This window comes from Zonotrichia leucophrys, unplaced genomic scaffold, assembly GCF_028769735.1.
Source record: "Zonotrichia leucophrys gambelii isolate GWCS_2022_RI unplaced genomic scaffold, RI_Zleu_2.0 Scaffold_89_184143, whole genome shotgun sequence".
Classification (NCBI taxonomy): Eukaryota; Metazoa; Chordata; class Aves; order Passeriformes; family Passerellidae; genus Zonotrichia; species Zonotrichia leucophrys.
In genome coordinates this window covers 12,860-26,226 of record NW_026992294.1, presented here as the reverse complement: position 1 = coordinate 26,226, position 13,367 = coordinate 12,860, and the positions used below count along the sequence as shown (strand labels likewise).

Genomic DNA, 13,367 nt, shown 5'->3' with positions numbered 1-13,367 from the left:
AGCTGAATCCTTGCTTGGTCTTTCAGAGGACCCTTCTGCTGTGGGACTGCTGAGGGATGAAGAACAGCAGGTACTGATGGCCAGCACAACAGTGTCCCATTGGCAACATGGCACCAACTGGGACTTCAGGACCCCATCCATGAGCTGATCCGTGGACTGGAGAGCTGGGCGTGCTCAGCAAGACTCGCTCACCCCCCAGTAGCCCCACACGGCCCCTGCCTGAGTCCTGTGGAGAGTGGACACTGACAGTGGACTGCCATGACCCTGACTGAGTGCTGCCATGCTGGACATGTTGGAACTTCAGTATGAGCTGGAGTCCAAGGCAGCAAAAGGGTGCCACAGCAGAGAAGGGGAGAAGATAATCCAGATCCTCCTGATTGCTCGTTTTGCCATAAAACAGAGTAAAGTCAAGGGACCTTGAAATTCAGTTTTTAAAAGGTAAAACAGCAATATGGACATTGTCAGATTCCAGTGGATGTGGTCAACAAAATAGCAGCAACATGCTTTTGAACAAATTAAAGAGGTGATTGTTCCAATAGTAGCCGTTGGACCAGTCAGGACATGACAAGGTGTGGAAAACATGCTCCACACTGCAGCCGGGGAGAATGGTCTACCCTGGAGCCTCTGGCAGAAGGAACCTGGGGAAGTTTGAGGACCACCCTATGGTTCTTGAGTCTGGGATACAAAGGATCTGAAGCCAGCTATACCCTCACACCACACTGTAGGTACTGGCAGCTTATGAGGAGGTTCCATCTGTGACAGAAGTGATTGGCACCAAAGCACAGCTTCTACTGACACCCGGCTGCCAGTGTTGGGCTGGGTGTTCCAAGGGAAAGGGATCTTGGAAGTCATTACGAACTGGACCTGAGGCAAAAATTTCAAATTATCATCAGAAGGGGAAGAGGCGAAGGTGGCACATGCTAAGGACACCCTGACTACCAGAAAATGAAAAGCGTCACTCTCTCTTTACTGATGGTTCCTGCCATATTAGGCAGGAATAATGCATCAAAATGCATGTAGGGATGCATCAAAAAGGGAAAGCTGCTGTATGGAGTCCTACATAACAACTTGTGGAAGTCACTGAAGGACAAGGTGCATCCAGTCACGTTACAGAGCATAAAGCTTAAAGCCATCCAGCTGGCTTTGGATATGGCTGAATGAGAGAAGTGGCCAACACTGTGCCTCTGCACTGACTCATGGATCGTGGCAAATGCTCTATGGGGTGGCTGGAACGATGGAAAAAGGGCAATTGGCAACACAAGGGAAACTCATCTGGGCTGCTGGACTGGGGCAAGACGTCACTGCCAATGGATAAACTGATTGTGAAAGTCCCTCCTGTGGATGCTCACGTGCCCAAGAGTCGGGCACTGAAAAGCATCACAACAGGACAGGAGGATGGGGCTGCCAGGATTAAAGTGTCTCAGGGAGGTCTGGACTGGCCATACAAGGGTGAATTATTTCTGGCTCAGTGGGCCCATGATGCCTCAGGTAGCCAATGTTTGAGGGGCAGATGAGAGGTTGCCCAGGCAAGGTAAAGACCTTTCTGTCCTGGAACATTTTGTGTGGGAGCAATCCTTGGATGGATCCAAATTTTGAGCTTGGCACCAACACATTTCCTTGGGAGGAGAAACACCTAGTCCTATTGTTGGTGCTGCAGATGACTGTCAGCCCAAGAAAGGAAAAAGGCAAGCAAGATCTATCTCTCCAGGCATCTATTCTGTTGGAGAAATCCTTGGACATACTTATTAGTAGAGGTGGTTTCCAAATTCCTTATATGTGTTCCTGAAAGGGAATGACACTTTTTTCTTGGAAAATAAATCACTAGTCACAGTGTTTTAGGATGAAAACATTTTGCTGGCCTTCACCTCCACCTGGCAGATGATCATCTGCAGCACCATCAGTCGGACAAGGTGTTTCCCTTCACAAGAATAGGTACTGCCATTCACATTGAAGAACCTAGTTGCAGCATTTGGAGCTGAGTTCCAGTATTGAATACATCTCAGCTCTAGACATTGCTCTCACACCAAACAGACTAGGGCAGAAAAGTCTTGCTGGCATTTTCCTCCCCTCTTCAATTTATAATCTGTGGTTAGCTGCTTTCCTTCCCATGTAAAAGCACTCTCATTCCATTTCAGGAATCAAACACACAATTTTGTAAATCACCTGCAATGTTGAGTATGTCCAAGGATTCCTCCCAAATAAAGGCTCCAGAACAGCAAGGTCTTGCTGGCATGTCTCTCTACCAGGCAGATGATTATCTGTAGCACCAGCATAAGGACTGGAAATTTCATTTTTCTAGGAAAAGTACTGTCATTCACTTTCAGGGCCTGAGTTCTGACATTTGAATTCAAGCTCCGATATTGAATGTCTAAGGATTCCTCCCATACAAAAATGTAACGACGGAAAACTGTTGCTGTCTTTTACCTTCACTTTGCAGTCATCTGAACACCACCAGCAGATTATGTGTTTGCCTTCCCAAGGAAAGGTACTGTCATTCATGTTCAGGAGCACAGTTGCAGCATTTGGAACCACACTCCAACACTGAATACTTCCAGTGATTATATAACACAAAATGATCCAGGGCAGAAACATCTTTGTGGCCTTTACCTCCCCTGGGAAGCATATTTGCGCAAGAACAGTGGGTTATGTCCTTTTCTCCCCATGGAAAATAATTTTATTCCTCTTCAGGAGTCCACCACCTTACTTTGGAGACAACTTTCCAATATTAAATATATCCAAGGATTGCTCCCACGCAATATGTGTCAGGTCAGAAAATTGTTGCTGAATTCTACCTCCCCTGGGGCAGCATGTAATCTGCTCTTTGAACCCTGGGTCTAGGTGTTTTCCATCCCCTCTAAAAGTGCTTCAGTCATCTTTAAGGACCTCATCACTGAAATTTGGATACCACCTCCAGTACTGAAAACATCCAAGGATTGCTCCCACACAAAATGTGGACTGACAGGTCTTGCTGGCCTTTACCTCCAATGGACAGAGCTCCTGAAATAAAACGAATGTGCTTTACCATGGGAAGGAAAGCACGTAGCCCCAGTGGTTTAGGTGCTGATTACAGGCTGCCCTAGGGGGGTAAAGATCAGCAACAGCTTTCTGATCTGGCAGCTTTTGTATGAGAGTCATCTTTGGGCATATATAATACTGGAGGTTGTATCCACGTTTGAATGATGGGCTTCTGGATGAGAATGAGAGTTCTTTTCTGTAGGAAGGAAAGCATGTAGCCCCAGTGTTTGCAGTGCTGATGAAAGGCTGCACATGGGAGGTAAAGACCACCCCAGACCTCTCTATCATGGCACCTTTTTGGTAGGAGCAATCCTTGGACATAATGTTGGAAGTGTTATCTAATTTGGGTAATGGGTAAAATCCCTGGTCATATTCAATTAATTGCACTTACAACTGAAAAGCATGCGTTATGTAGAATGCATGTACTAAGTTACCATATTTATTAGCTTAAATAACAAAAGTAACTCCACCCTGTTGGTTAAACTTGTTAATGTGTGAACCAAGTTTGCTTCCTGCTGGCAGTGATTGCTCCTGCAATAAGGATAAGCTGTCCTTCGATGGTTACCTTGATCCTCAGTGTGGGTGTGCTGGAATCATTACTGATATCATTCCTGGGTAGAAAAAACCATATGAATCTCAGCAGCATTAGCCTGAACAGGTTACCCCTTAGTAGCTCAAGTTGTTTAATTACTCGGACTAATGACAAAATTTCTTTTTCCCACTCAGAATCTCTCTCTTCCATCTCTTTAAATGCAGTTGAGTTGAATATTGAATATTTCTTTGGTTTTTCATGGTGTTAGGCCTTGACATTCTTCAGGACGAATCTCAACTTCTACTTTATGAAGTACTTGCCCACTGTTGTTGCTGCTTCCTTTGTTTTCAGGGGGGTCTCCTGCAATTTGAGTTGTCCTCCATGGGTAGGGTGCTCTCCTAATTTGAGCTATCAGTTCCTCAAAGTTTAGTACACCTGTGATTGTAGATGTGGTACTGGTGTTCAACTGCCTGTAATAAACCATGAGCCACAACTGTCTGTTCAGCTCTTTCATGAGCCAGACCCTAAGACTGGCTCAGTTGGTCTGAGCATGGTGGTCATAACACCACTGTTGTTGGTAAAATCTGTGTATGGCCCATTCACTTAACAGCTGGACTTGATGATCTTTGTGAGTCCCTTTCAACTTAGAATATTCTGTGATCTGTGACACAAGGGCAATGCCAACAGCAAACATTGGCTAAACACTGGCAAGTTCCATGAGACTGGAGTGTGTTAAAATGATCTCTGGCCACTATCTCAGACAGGAGAGATAGGAGTGTGACTGAGTGATAGTACCTTTTTTCTTTTAATCTGTCATCACCCCATCAATGCCCAAGCACACGGGTGCTTATATTGTGGCTGTTAGGTTTGCAGTATTGGTACCTTCAACTGTTAAGGGGGCCAAATTGGCCAGAACTTCAGAAATTCCACTTCTCCCTGCAGCAAAAATCCAGCACGGGGACACACTAGCAGTCTTTGGATCAGGGAGTGCAGGTGCCATGTGGAGTCGGCACAGTCTCTGGACTCCTTTTAGGGTTTGGGCTCATGTTCGAACATTAACATTGACTCACTGACATCAGGCAGACAACAGATTTGATCATTCAGAACATCAAAACCCCAAATACTGTTATTGTGATCTTTGATTGCAAAGCAAGTAGCCAATATCCACTTCTCATCCAGGACCCATAAATTAACCTTAGCAGCTTGGCAGATAACATGTGCTCCATTTACTAAAGTGATTTTAACTCTTAGCATTTGGGTCATACACCCAGCTTCTTGGTGTCCTGCTTCATTAGTATTGAATGCTGTGTTCCTGTATCTATTAGAAATGTAATTAATCATTGAGAAGAACCAACTGGAATCTGGATGTGTGGGTCATTAGTATGTATTGATAGGGCTCCACTTGTTGCATTTCAGTCTCACTTGGCTTGTGCCTGGAATGCTTTTGCCACCTGAATGGACTCTTGCACAATACAGGGTGAATTGGTAGCTTGTGTAAGCATCACCTTTGCTGTTTCTTTCAGTTTTCATCTTTTCTCCTTTGTTTCCTGGAACTGTTTCTGCAACTGTTCAGTTCTCACTAACAGGGATAAATCAAGTTTCCTCTCTCAGGTCTTGTTTCTTTCTTCTATAATTTTCCCTGTTCAAATTCTCAAATAATTATCTTTCCTTACACTCAGCTGAAGCAAGCAGAGTCCTAAGATGGTTTTTCTCAGTCATAAGTTTATCCACTTAGATTCTCAGTTTTTCTCCTGTCTCCATCTCAGAAGCCAGTGATGACTTTGATACCTCATTTTCTGTATAAGTCTTATTTTTGGTGAGCCTCCTTAAATAATTGCAGCCGCCAGCCGCCAACTCACTGAAGATGGTGAAAGTTGTTTCTAAGACTCCAGTTAACATTAGCCTGTGGTGCCATAGTAATTATAGGTCTCTCAAGAGTTCCAGCTCCTACATCAACATCTTTATCCTGCTTGTGGCAAGGGAGTGCAACTTTCCTTTTCCCCAGGCACTCCATTCCAGGCACTACATTCTCCAGAACAGCAGTGGATAATTTATCACTTCTCAAGAAATTCCTTTCTGCAAGCCTTTCACTCACACTTCATTCCATCTGCTACTCCCTTTTGGGCAGTCCGCTTCCTTGCTGCTATTCCAATCTCCTGATTGTTGTTCTGTTTACTAATTGTTAAATGAAACCCATCCTTCTGCCATAGCTAATTAGCCCTGAAGATTTCTCTCCCCACGTTAAGGGTCTTTTCCCTTGTCTTTCTTTCTGTGGGGTTAACACTTGCTTCAAGTGATCCTGAAATTCTGCCACAGTGTTTTATCATGTGCAGCAAAACTCTGACCATGGGAGCCACATATTTGGATAACCAGTGATGTAGGTGAGGGCTGTCCTGGAACATCTGTCATTCATCAGTTGCAAAAACACTGCCTTCTGTACACCCTCTGTCCCATGATCTATGGTTGGGATCTCAATCCAAAGCAAATCACTCCTCTCTAATGGATGCAACCTCCTGCTCAGTAGGTGGCACTCTGAGTTGTTTTTTCTGGTTACCCACCATTAAAAATACTGGGCTTCTGCCTCAGACAAATGATTCAATCACCCCCTGCCAGAGACACTCTCCAAACATACCCAGTTTTCAATAAGTACATAACTCTCCTATACTTTTCCTGGAACTTTGCTATCTTGGTTGCTGTGTACTACACTGTTTTAGTAAGAGTGTGCAGACCCTGACTATCATAGAAGGTTTCATTTTTAATTTGGGGTTTGTGATAGATAAGTAATGCAATTGTTATATATGGTAGAGATAATTCATGCTGTAGAAATAGATATGTGTATGTATAAAATATTAGGAGAAACCAAACCTATGCTTGTAACCACTCTGGCCGGGAACAGCATTCTATTCACATTATAACCAGTTCCCGCACAGCTTTAAAGATAATATCAAACCTGTTACTGTATGAATGGGGCAGTCCTGGGCCATGAGCCATGCCTGCAGTCACTCTGACCAGGAACAGAGTTATGCACATTGTAACCAGTTCCCAGACAGCATTGAGACAACGCCAGATCAGTTACCTGTCGTATGAATGGGACAGGCTTGGGCCATCAGAGTGGGCTCCCTTTAGCACCATGCACTTAGAAGATATCATCTGGACCTTCCTGGACGATGATCAATGGAATGTCTTGAGGAAGCTCACAAGACCGTGCCCCTGGACATGATTAAATCTATGGTACTCAGGAGCTGGCATCACCTACTCCATGTGAATGCAGTTTCTGCCTGGGTACTCAGACATTCATCTGGGTTTCAGACTTTGTCTTTGTCTGTTTCTACACATGTATGGATCCAACTTTACATACAAAGAGACACAAAGAAATATGTCGTCATCTCTGCCTCAGGCAGAATAAACTGTATATAAGCTGGCTGCTAAGAGCACTCGGGGTGAACTCCTGGGGACACGCTGTCACTCTGTCAGTGTAACCTGGTTTCACCCAGCACCTGTGCCCAGGACTGACGCTGTCTTGGTTGTGGTGGTTGCTTGAAATTCTTTTATGTAATTGACCCAATAAATCATTGTTAAGTTTTTCATAAATTTGCCTATCAATTTGATCATTTATAACACAATGATTGAGTCTCACAATTAATAGAAAAATATCATGTATATAGATTAAGAAGAGTTTTATAGATTTATAGTTATGTTGTACCCCCTCACATGGTTATCAAGGGACAGCTGGATTTGGGACATCTGGGAGGGCTTGTCACTATGGAGACATCTGACCTCAAATCAGGACCTGAGGAAGAGATCTTCACCACTTGACAGCAAAGAAGGGATTGATGGACAGAACTTTGGGAGGGGTTAAAGGCTTAAAAAAGGGAAAACCTCCATTGTGAGAGGACTGAGCACATGGCAGGGAAAATCTTCTGCTCTCAGAGCCGTAACCTTTTTTCTTTATTTAGTCTTCTGTTGTATTTTTGATAAGGTTTAATAAACCTTCCTAAACTATGAAAAGTGAGTAGCTATTTATCACAGGATTGTAATATGATTTCCTCATCATCAGATGTGTTGCTGCTTATAGGATTGTTAGAGAGTGGGCTTTAGTCAAAGCAATGTTCTGTCCTGTCCACAATTTGTCAACTTTCTTTGAAAGTTCAGAAACAAAAATATTCCCCACCAAGCTCAGCACCAGCCAGTTTGGGTAAAAAAGAGGGTTGATGGGACCCCAGAACTGGAGGTAGCCCAAACCAGGTGGGTGGGGGCTGGGATTTTAGAGAGGATATTTGGGGTCCCTGAGGTTTGGGGGGCTCAGAGGGTACCCCAAGGATGGGAGGGATGGGCAGGTTTGAGGGGATTTAGGGTCCCAGGGCAGGGTTTGGGATGGGGGAGGTCCGTTCTGGGGTCCCTCCCACACCCCCGGGTGCGGGCACGGCTGCTGCTGGTGCAGCGCCCCCTGCCGGTGCAGCGCCCCCGCGGGCCCCGCCCCTCCCGCTCAGCAGTGCCCCGAGCGGCAGCAGCGGGAACAGCAGACTGGGAGTGCCCAGAACCCCCGTAGCCCCGCCCCCTCCAGGTGTGCCCCCCAAAGCCCCGACCCATAGGGAGGACCCCGTTGAAGCGCCCCCACCAGGCGCTTCTCCCCACTCATGGACGGGAGACCTCCAGAGCCCCACCCTCACGGGGGTACTAAGCCCTGCCCCCCCCAGTCAGCCCCACCCACGTTCAAACCACCTCTAAGCACCGCCCCCAAAGCCCTGACCTCCGCTCAGAGAGCGAATCCCTTAAGCGCCACCCCCTAGACGACCCACTCACCACCACTATCCATAGAACCCCTTAGGCCCCAAGACCTTCCTGGCCCCCATCCCAGGTGCCCTCACCCAAAATACTCTCAGAGCCTCCCCCTCTGTGTGGGTTCTTCTCCCCTCCAGAGTTCCCCCCTAGGGTGCCTCACTCCCAAATCCCCTCCATCCTCCCCAGCAACAGCACCTAAGGGTCACAAACATTTATTGATTTATTGGGGTGCAGCAGAACTGGGAGTGTCTCCAGTAAGGTGGCGGTCCTGGGTAGGTTTCCCTGGGACTGGCATGCTGGTGATGGGGGTTCCAGGGGGATCATGGGTATCCTCATATCTGAGGATATAATAATAATAATCCTCAATAATCTGAGGGTGCTGGACTAAAGAAGGGGACCTCCACCCTGGACTGGGTCCCATTAGAATAAGAATCCCAATATAACCAGTTAGATGGTGCCTGGGCCAGTTCTGACCCTCGCTGCTGGGCCAAAGGCAGCACTGTGGTGTTTTACCCCAGAGATACCTTGGCTGAGAGTGCAGCGGGGCACAGGCGCAAGTCCAGGCTTGTCAGGACTCCGTTTACCTCAGGGGAGAGCTTCTGGCGATGGTGAAGAGAAGGAAGGAGTGGATTCTGCTGGAGGGTTATATCCAGATGTTTATTCCATGGGTGCAGAGGTCTGCACCGGGGCAATTCCTCCAAAAGAATAGAGGCCGCATGGTCACATTAACCTTTTAAGCTCAGGGCAGGGGAAGGGGAGGGGACAGGTGAGCCACCAACCAGGTGAAGGGGCAGGGTCTCAAGGGACTAGGGACACCTATCACACGACACCTTGCTGGTATGTTAGCCTGATTGACACGGCACACTCAGCGAGGGGCGAGGGGGAAGGGAGAAGGTAAAACAGGACATTGCAACACACCACAACAGGTCCCTGAAGGGGTTGTTGGGGATCCTGAGGTGGGGGTCCACTAGGGGGGAGTCTATGGGGTAAGCCCACATGGGGGGTCTTGGGGAGGTGGATCCCAAATCAGATTGAACATGTCAGGATATGGCCCCAGCTTGGGGGACCCCTTGGTGAGGCTCTCAGCATGATGGTCTCATAGGAGGTCCCAGTAACACTAGGGGTGTGAGATTGTCAAGTGAGCCCCAGGGTGGGGATCTTGGTACAGGAGCCTGGGTGGTTGAGTCTGTGCAGGGGCTCTGGGGGGTCCCCATTCAGATGCCCCCCCTCGGGTCCCCGCAGGCACTGGGCCAGCTGCAGATCCTTGGGGATCAGTGTGACTCGGCGGGCCTGCAGTGAGCACAGGTATGCGTCTTCCAACAGCCGCACCATGAAGGCCTCTGCTGCCTGTGAACCAAAACCTGAGGGAGGGTCCCCAAAGCTCCCCAGCATGCCCCAACCCCTCCAGCTCCCCCCAGGGGCACAGACCCCCCAAAACACACACCCAGGAGGCAAGGTTTCTCCAAACCTACCTATGGGCGACTGGGAGGGACCAAAACACCCTGTGCCTGTAAATGTGTGAGGAGGCACCAACACCCAGTGACCCATCCCAAATCCCTGACAGACCCCGGGAATAACAGACCCTGCCGCACCACCCAGAGGTCTCCCAGAGACCCTCTCAACATCCATGGAACTCCGTCCCAGAACTCATAGACCCTCCCCAGCCAATAGAACCCTGCTAAGACTCCCCCTCAGCTCCCATCACACACACCCAACAAACATCTCAGCCTCATCCAAGTACCCAAAGAGAGCTTCCTGGACCTCCCCAGCCCCCAGAGACACCCCCAGCACCCTTCCTGCAGCATCCACAGAACCCCCTCTTCCAACCCCCATGGAAACCTTCTCAGCACCCATGAGATCCCCCTCAGCCCCCTTCCCACCCCCCTGAGCCAGCAGTGCTCCCCACACCTGCAGCAGGGAGGGCACAGCAAGGGGAGCACATGGGGGCAGCGGGGTCACAGGGAGTGCGGGGACATCGGGACAACATGGAGGGGATATAGGGGCATTGGGGACACCCCGGGCTGGGGCCACCTCTATGGCGACACCCTGGAGACATGGAGACACTGCCCTGGGGACATCCCAGGGACCTGGGGACACCCTTATTGTCACCCTGGTGGCATTTTGGGGACACCTCGGGCTGGGGCCACCACTATGGCGATACCCTGGAGACATGGAGACACTGCCCTGGGGACATCCCAGGGACCTGGGGACACCCTTATTGTCACCCTGGTGGCACTTTGGGGACACCCCAGGGAGAGGAACACTGGGGACAGGAACACCTGGGTATTACCATGTTATTTTCTGAAAAATCCCTTTGTCAGGATTTTTCTCCTGAGAAGCTGAGAAGCCTCAGAAAAGAAATGTAAACAATAATTATATGATTGCTTGGAATGTGGTCTGGAGGTTGCTTACCAACAGGTGCATCTTTGATTGGTTTAATGTGAATTGTTTTTAATTAATGACCAATCCCAGTCCAGTTGTATGGGGACTCTGGTCAGTCACGGGTTTTTATGATTAATTCTTTTCCAGCCTTCTGTCTGTATCCTTTCTCTATAGTTTAATATAGTTTTAGTATATAATTTTCTTTTAATATAATATCATAAAATGATAAATCAGCCATCTGAGAACCTGGAGTCAAATTCTCATCTCTCACCTCGTCCTGGGGACCCTCACAACACCACCACACCTGGGGATACACTGGGGAGTGGGGATGTGGGAACACCATGATGGGGACACCCTGGGGTCTGCCAGGTGGGAGGCAGGGGGGAAGCACCACTCTGGGAACATCTTGGGAACACCCTTGGCCATGGGAACATGGGGACACTCACCTGGGGACACCCCAATGGGACAGGGGAACAGTGCTAGCACGGCAGGAGGGGCACAGGGAACACTCAATCCATGCAGCCTCTGAAGGTGGCAGAACACAAGGACGTCTGGAACCACAGAAGGACTTTGGGGGATATGCAAGGATCTTGGGGGAGGACAGACCTACCATGTAACAAGGATGGGTGGTCCTAAGGAGTCCCAGGGGGTGATCTGGGGTTCTGGGGGGTAACTTGGCGGGTCTGTAGGGGGTTGCAGGGTCCCAATGGTTTTTGGGATGGGGTGTAAGGGGAGGTTGGAGGGTTCCAGGTCGGATTTTAAGGGGTCCTAGGGATTGTTTGAAGGGTTCCAGTGGGTATTTGAGAGAGTCCTATGGGGAGCTGAAGGGTCCCAGGGTGGATTTGAAGGCTCTGGGGGAGGTTGAAGGGTCTGAGAGGGTTGATCTGGGGTGTCCTGGGATGGATTTGGGGATTCCAGGAAACGGAACAGAAAGGGGATCCAGAGTGGTTTGGAAGATCCCAGACAATGTTGGAGGTTCTGGGATGAAACTGGGGGAATCCTGGAGAGGTTTAGGGGTCCCAAAGTAGATTTTATGGGTATCTGAGATGATCTGTGTGGTTGCAGGGGAGTTTGGGAGTCCATCAGGGGTGCTGGGGAGGTTCCATGACAGAACTTGGGGTGTCTGGGGATTTTAGGATGCAGGAGTGTTCATTCTGGGATGTGGGGAGTTCTCACCAGGCGGGCGAAGGGGCCAGGGCACAGCAGCAGGCGAGTGCTGCTGTGGTACATGCAGGTCTCCTGCAATGCCTGCTGACCTGGGCGGTGGACTGGGGAGGCATTGGATGGGGATCTGTGGGGGCTTTAGGGGATCTATTTAGCCTGAGGGGGCACAGACAGGGGGCTCTGAAGGAACATGGGGGGCATAGGAGATCTATAGGGCCTGTCAGAACACAGGGGCCTATAGGGCATCTATGGGGGGCTATAGGGGCCGGGGGGACAGGGGTAAACTGTGGGGGTTATAAGGGATCTGTAAGGTCTGGGGCGACATTGCGGATATGAGGGATCTATAGGGAGCTACAGTGATGGCTGATACAGGGGAGTTATAGGGGACAGGGAGTATGGGGGGTTATGAGGAACAGGGTGTAGGGGGCTGTTGCAATGTATCTGAACAACTTAGGCTTCAGTGTGCTCCAGCCATACTGCTTGTAACTGTTCTTATCAGAATTTTCTCAGGGCACTGTGGAATTCATCAAGGTTACTAAGACATAAACTGTGCTGAAATAAGAACAAAGAAGCTGAGAAAGGGCACACCAAGATCGCAAGAACTGGATAGCAGAGGACTGTAGAAGACCTAAACGGTAACCAATCACAGACACTGAGAAATGGAGGCAGAGAACGACGGAATAAGGCAACGACACCAGTCAAGAAGTGTGATCTTAGTAGTTTGTAGAATCTATAAAAGCGTGTGTAATGTAAAAAATAAACGGCTTCTGCTCGATCATATTGGTTAGTTGCTCAGGAGTCCTGGTTTACCCGCAATAGGGGGCTATAGGGAAGAGGGAGTGTGGGGTGACTGTAGGTGATGGAAGCATATAGGGGTATTTGGGGCACAGGCTGGGGGCGGAGGACAACAATGGGGGGGGGGGGGCCCAGAGGAGTGCTCTGGAGGGGAGCCTGACAGGGCGCTCGATGTAGGAGGTCCATAAGGGGTGTCTATAAGGGGAGTCCCCCGCCCCTCACTCACTGCATGCCCGTGGCGGGCGCTGGGGAACCCCCGCGCCCTCGGGGGTGGGTTTGGGACGGGGCATGGTGTGGCCGAGTCCAGGCATCCAGCAGGGCTGGAAAGGACCCGGCGACCGGGGAAGGGGCAGTCAGGGCGGACTCAGGTGTCCGGGACCCCCTCCCCGCCCCCCGTCACTCCCGGGTACCCCCAAGCCCCGCTCCCTGCCAGTGGCGTCACCCCCGGCATCCGCCGCCGCTGCACTGCTCCTGACGCCACTTCCCCCCAAGCGCCAATCAGGGCACGCGACCGCTCTGCGCCGCCGCACTCCGCTACTCAATGGTGCCGCGCCTGCTGAGGGCTCATTAGCATAAATCTGCATGAACCCCCACCTTGGTGCTCCCAGGGTAGTCTCAGTTATCGTCCCAGTACAGGCTCTGTAATCGTTCCAGTGTGATCCCAGTCACTCCCAGTGTGGTTTCCGCTGCTCCCGGT

General features: G+C 49.6%; 2 protein-coding genes across 2 annotated transcripts in view; one reads left to right on the top strand and one right to left on the bottom strand.

Annotated features, from left to right (window-relative positions):
- The window catches only part of LOC135460698 (toll-like receptor 13), a 15,201-nt gene extending 6,236 nt beyond the window's left edge, over nucleotides 1-8,965 (bottom strand). The window contains exon 1 of the mRNA XM_064737617.1: nucleotides 8,914-8,965. The gene's annotated coding sequence lies outside the window, so the exon portion shown is untranslated. The remainder of the gene's footprint in view (nucleotides 1-8,913) is intronic.
- LOC135460696 (uncharacterized) overlaps nucleotides 1-12,655 on the top strand; it is a 35,407-nt gene extending 22,752 nt beyond the window's left edge. The window contains exon 8 of the mRNA XM_064737611.1: nucleotides 12,375-12,655. The gene's annotated coding sequence lies outside the window, so the exon portion shown is untranslated. The remainder of the gene's footprint in view (nucleotides 1-12,374) is intronic.
- Nucleotides 12,656-13,367: the final 712 nt, after the last annotated feature.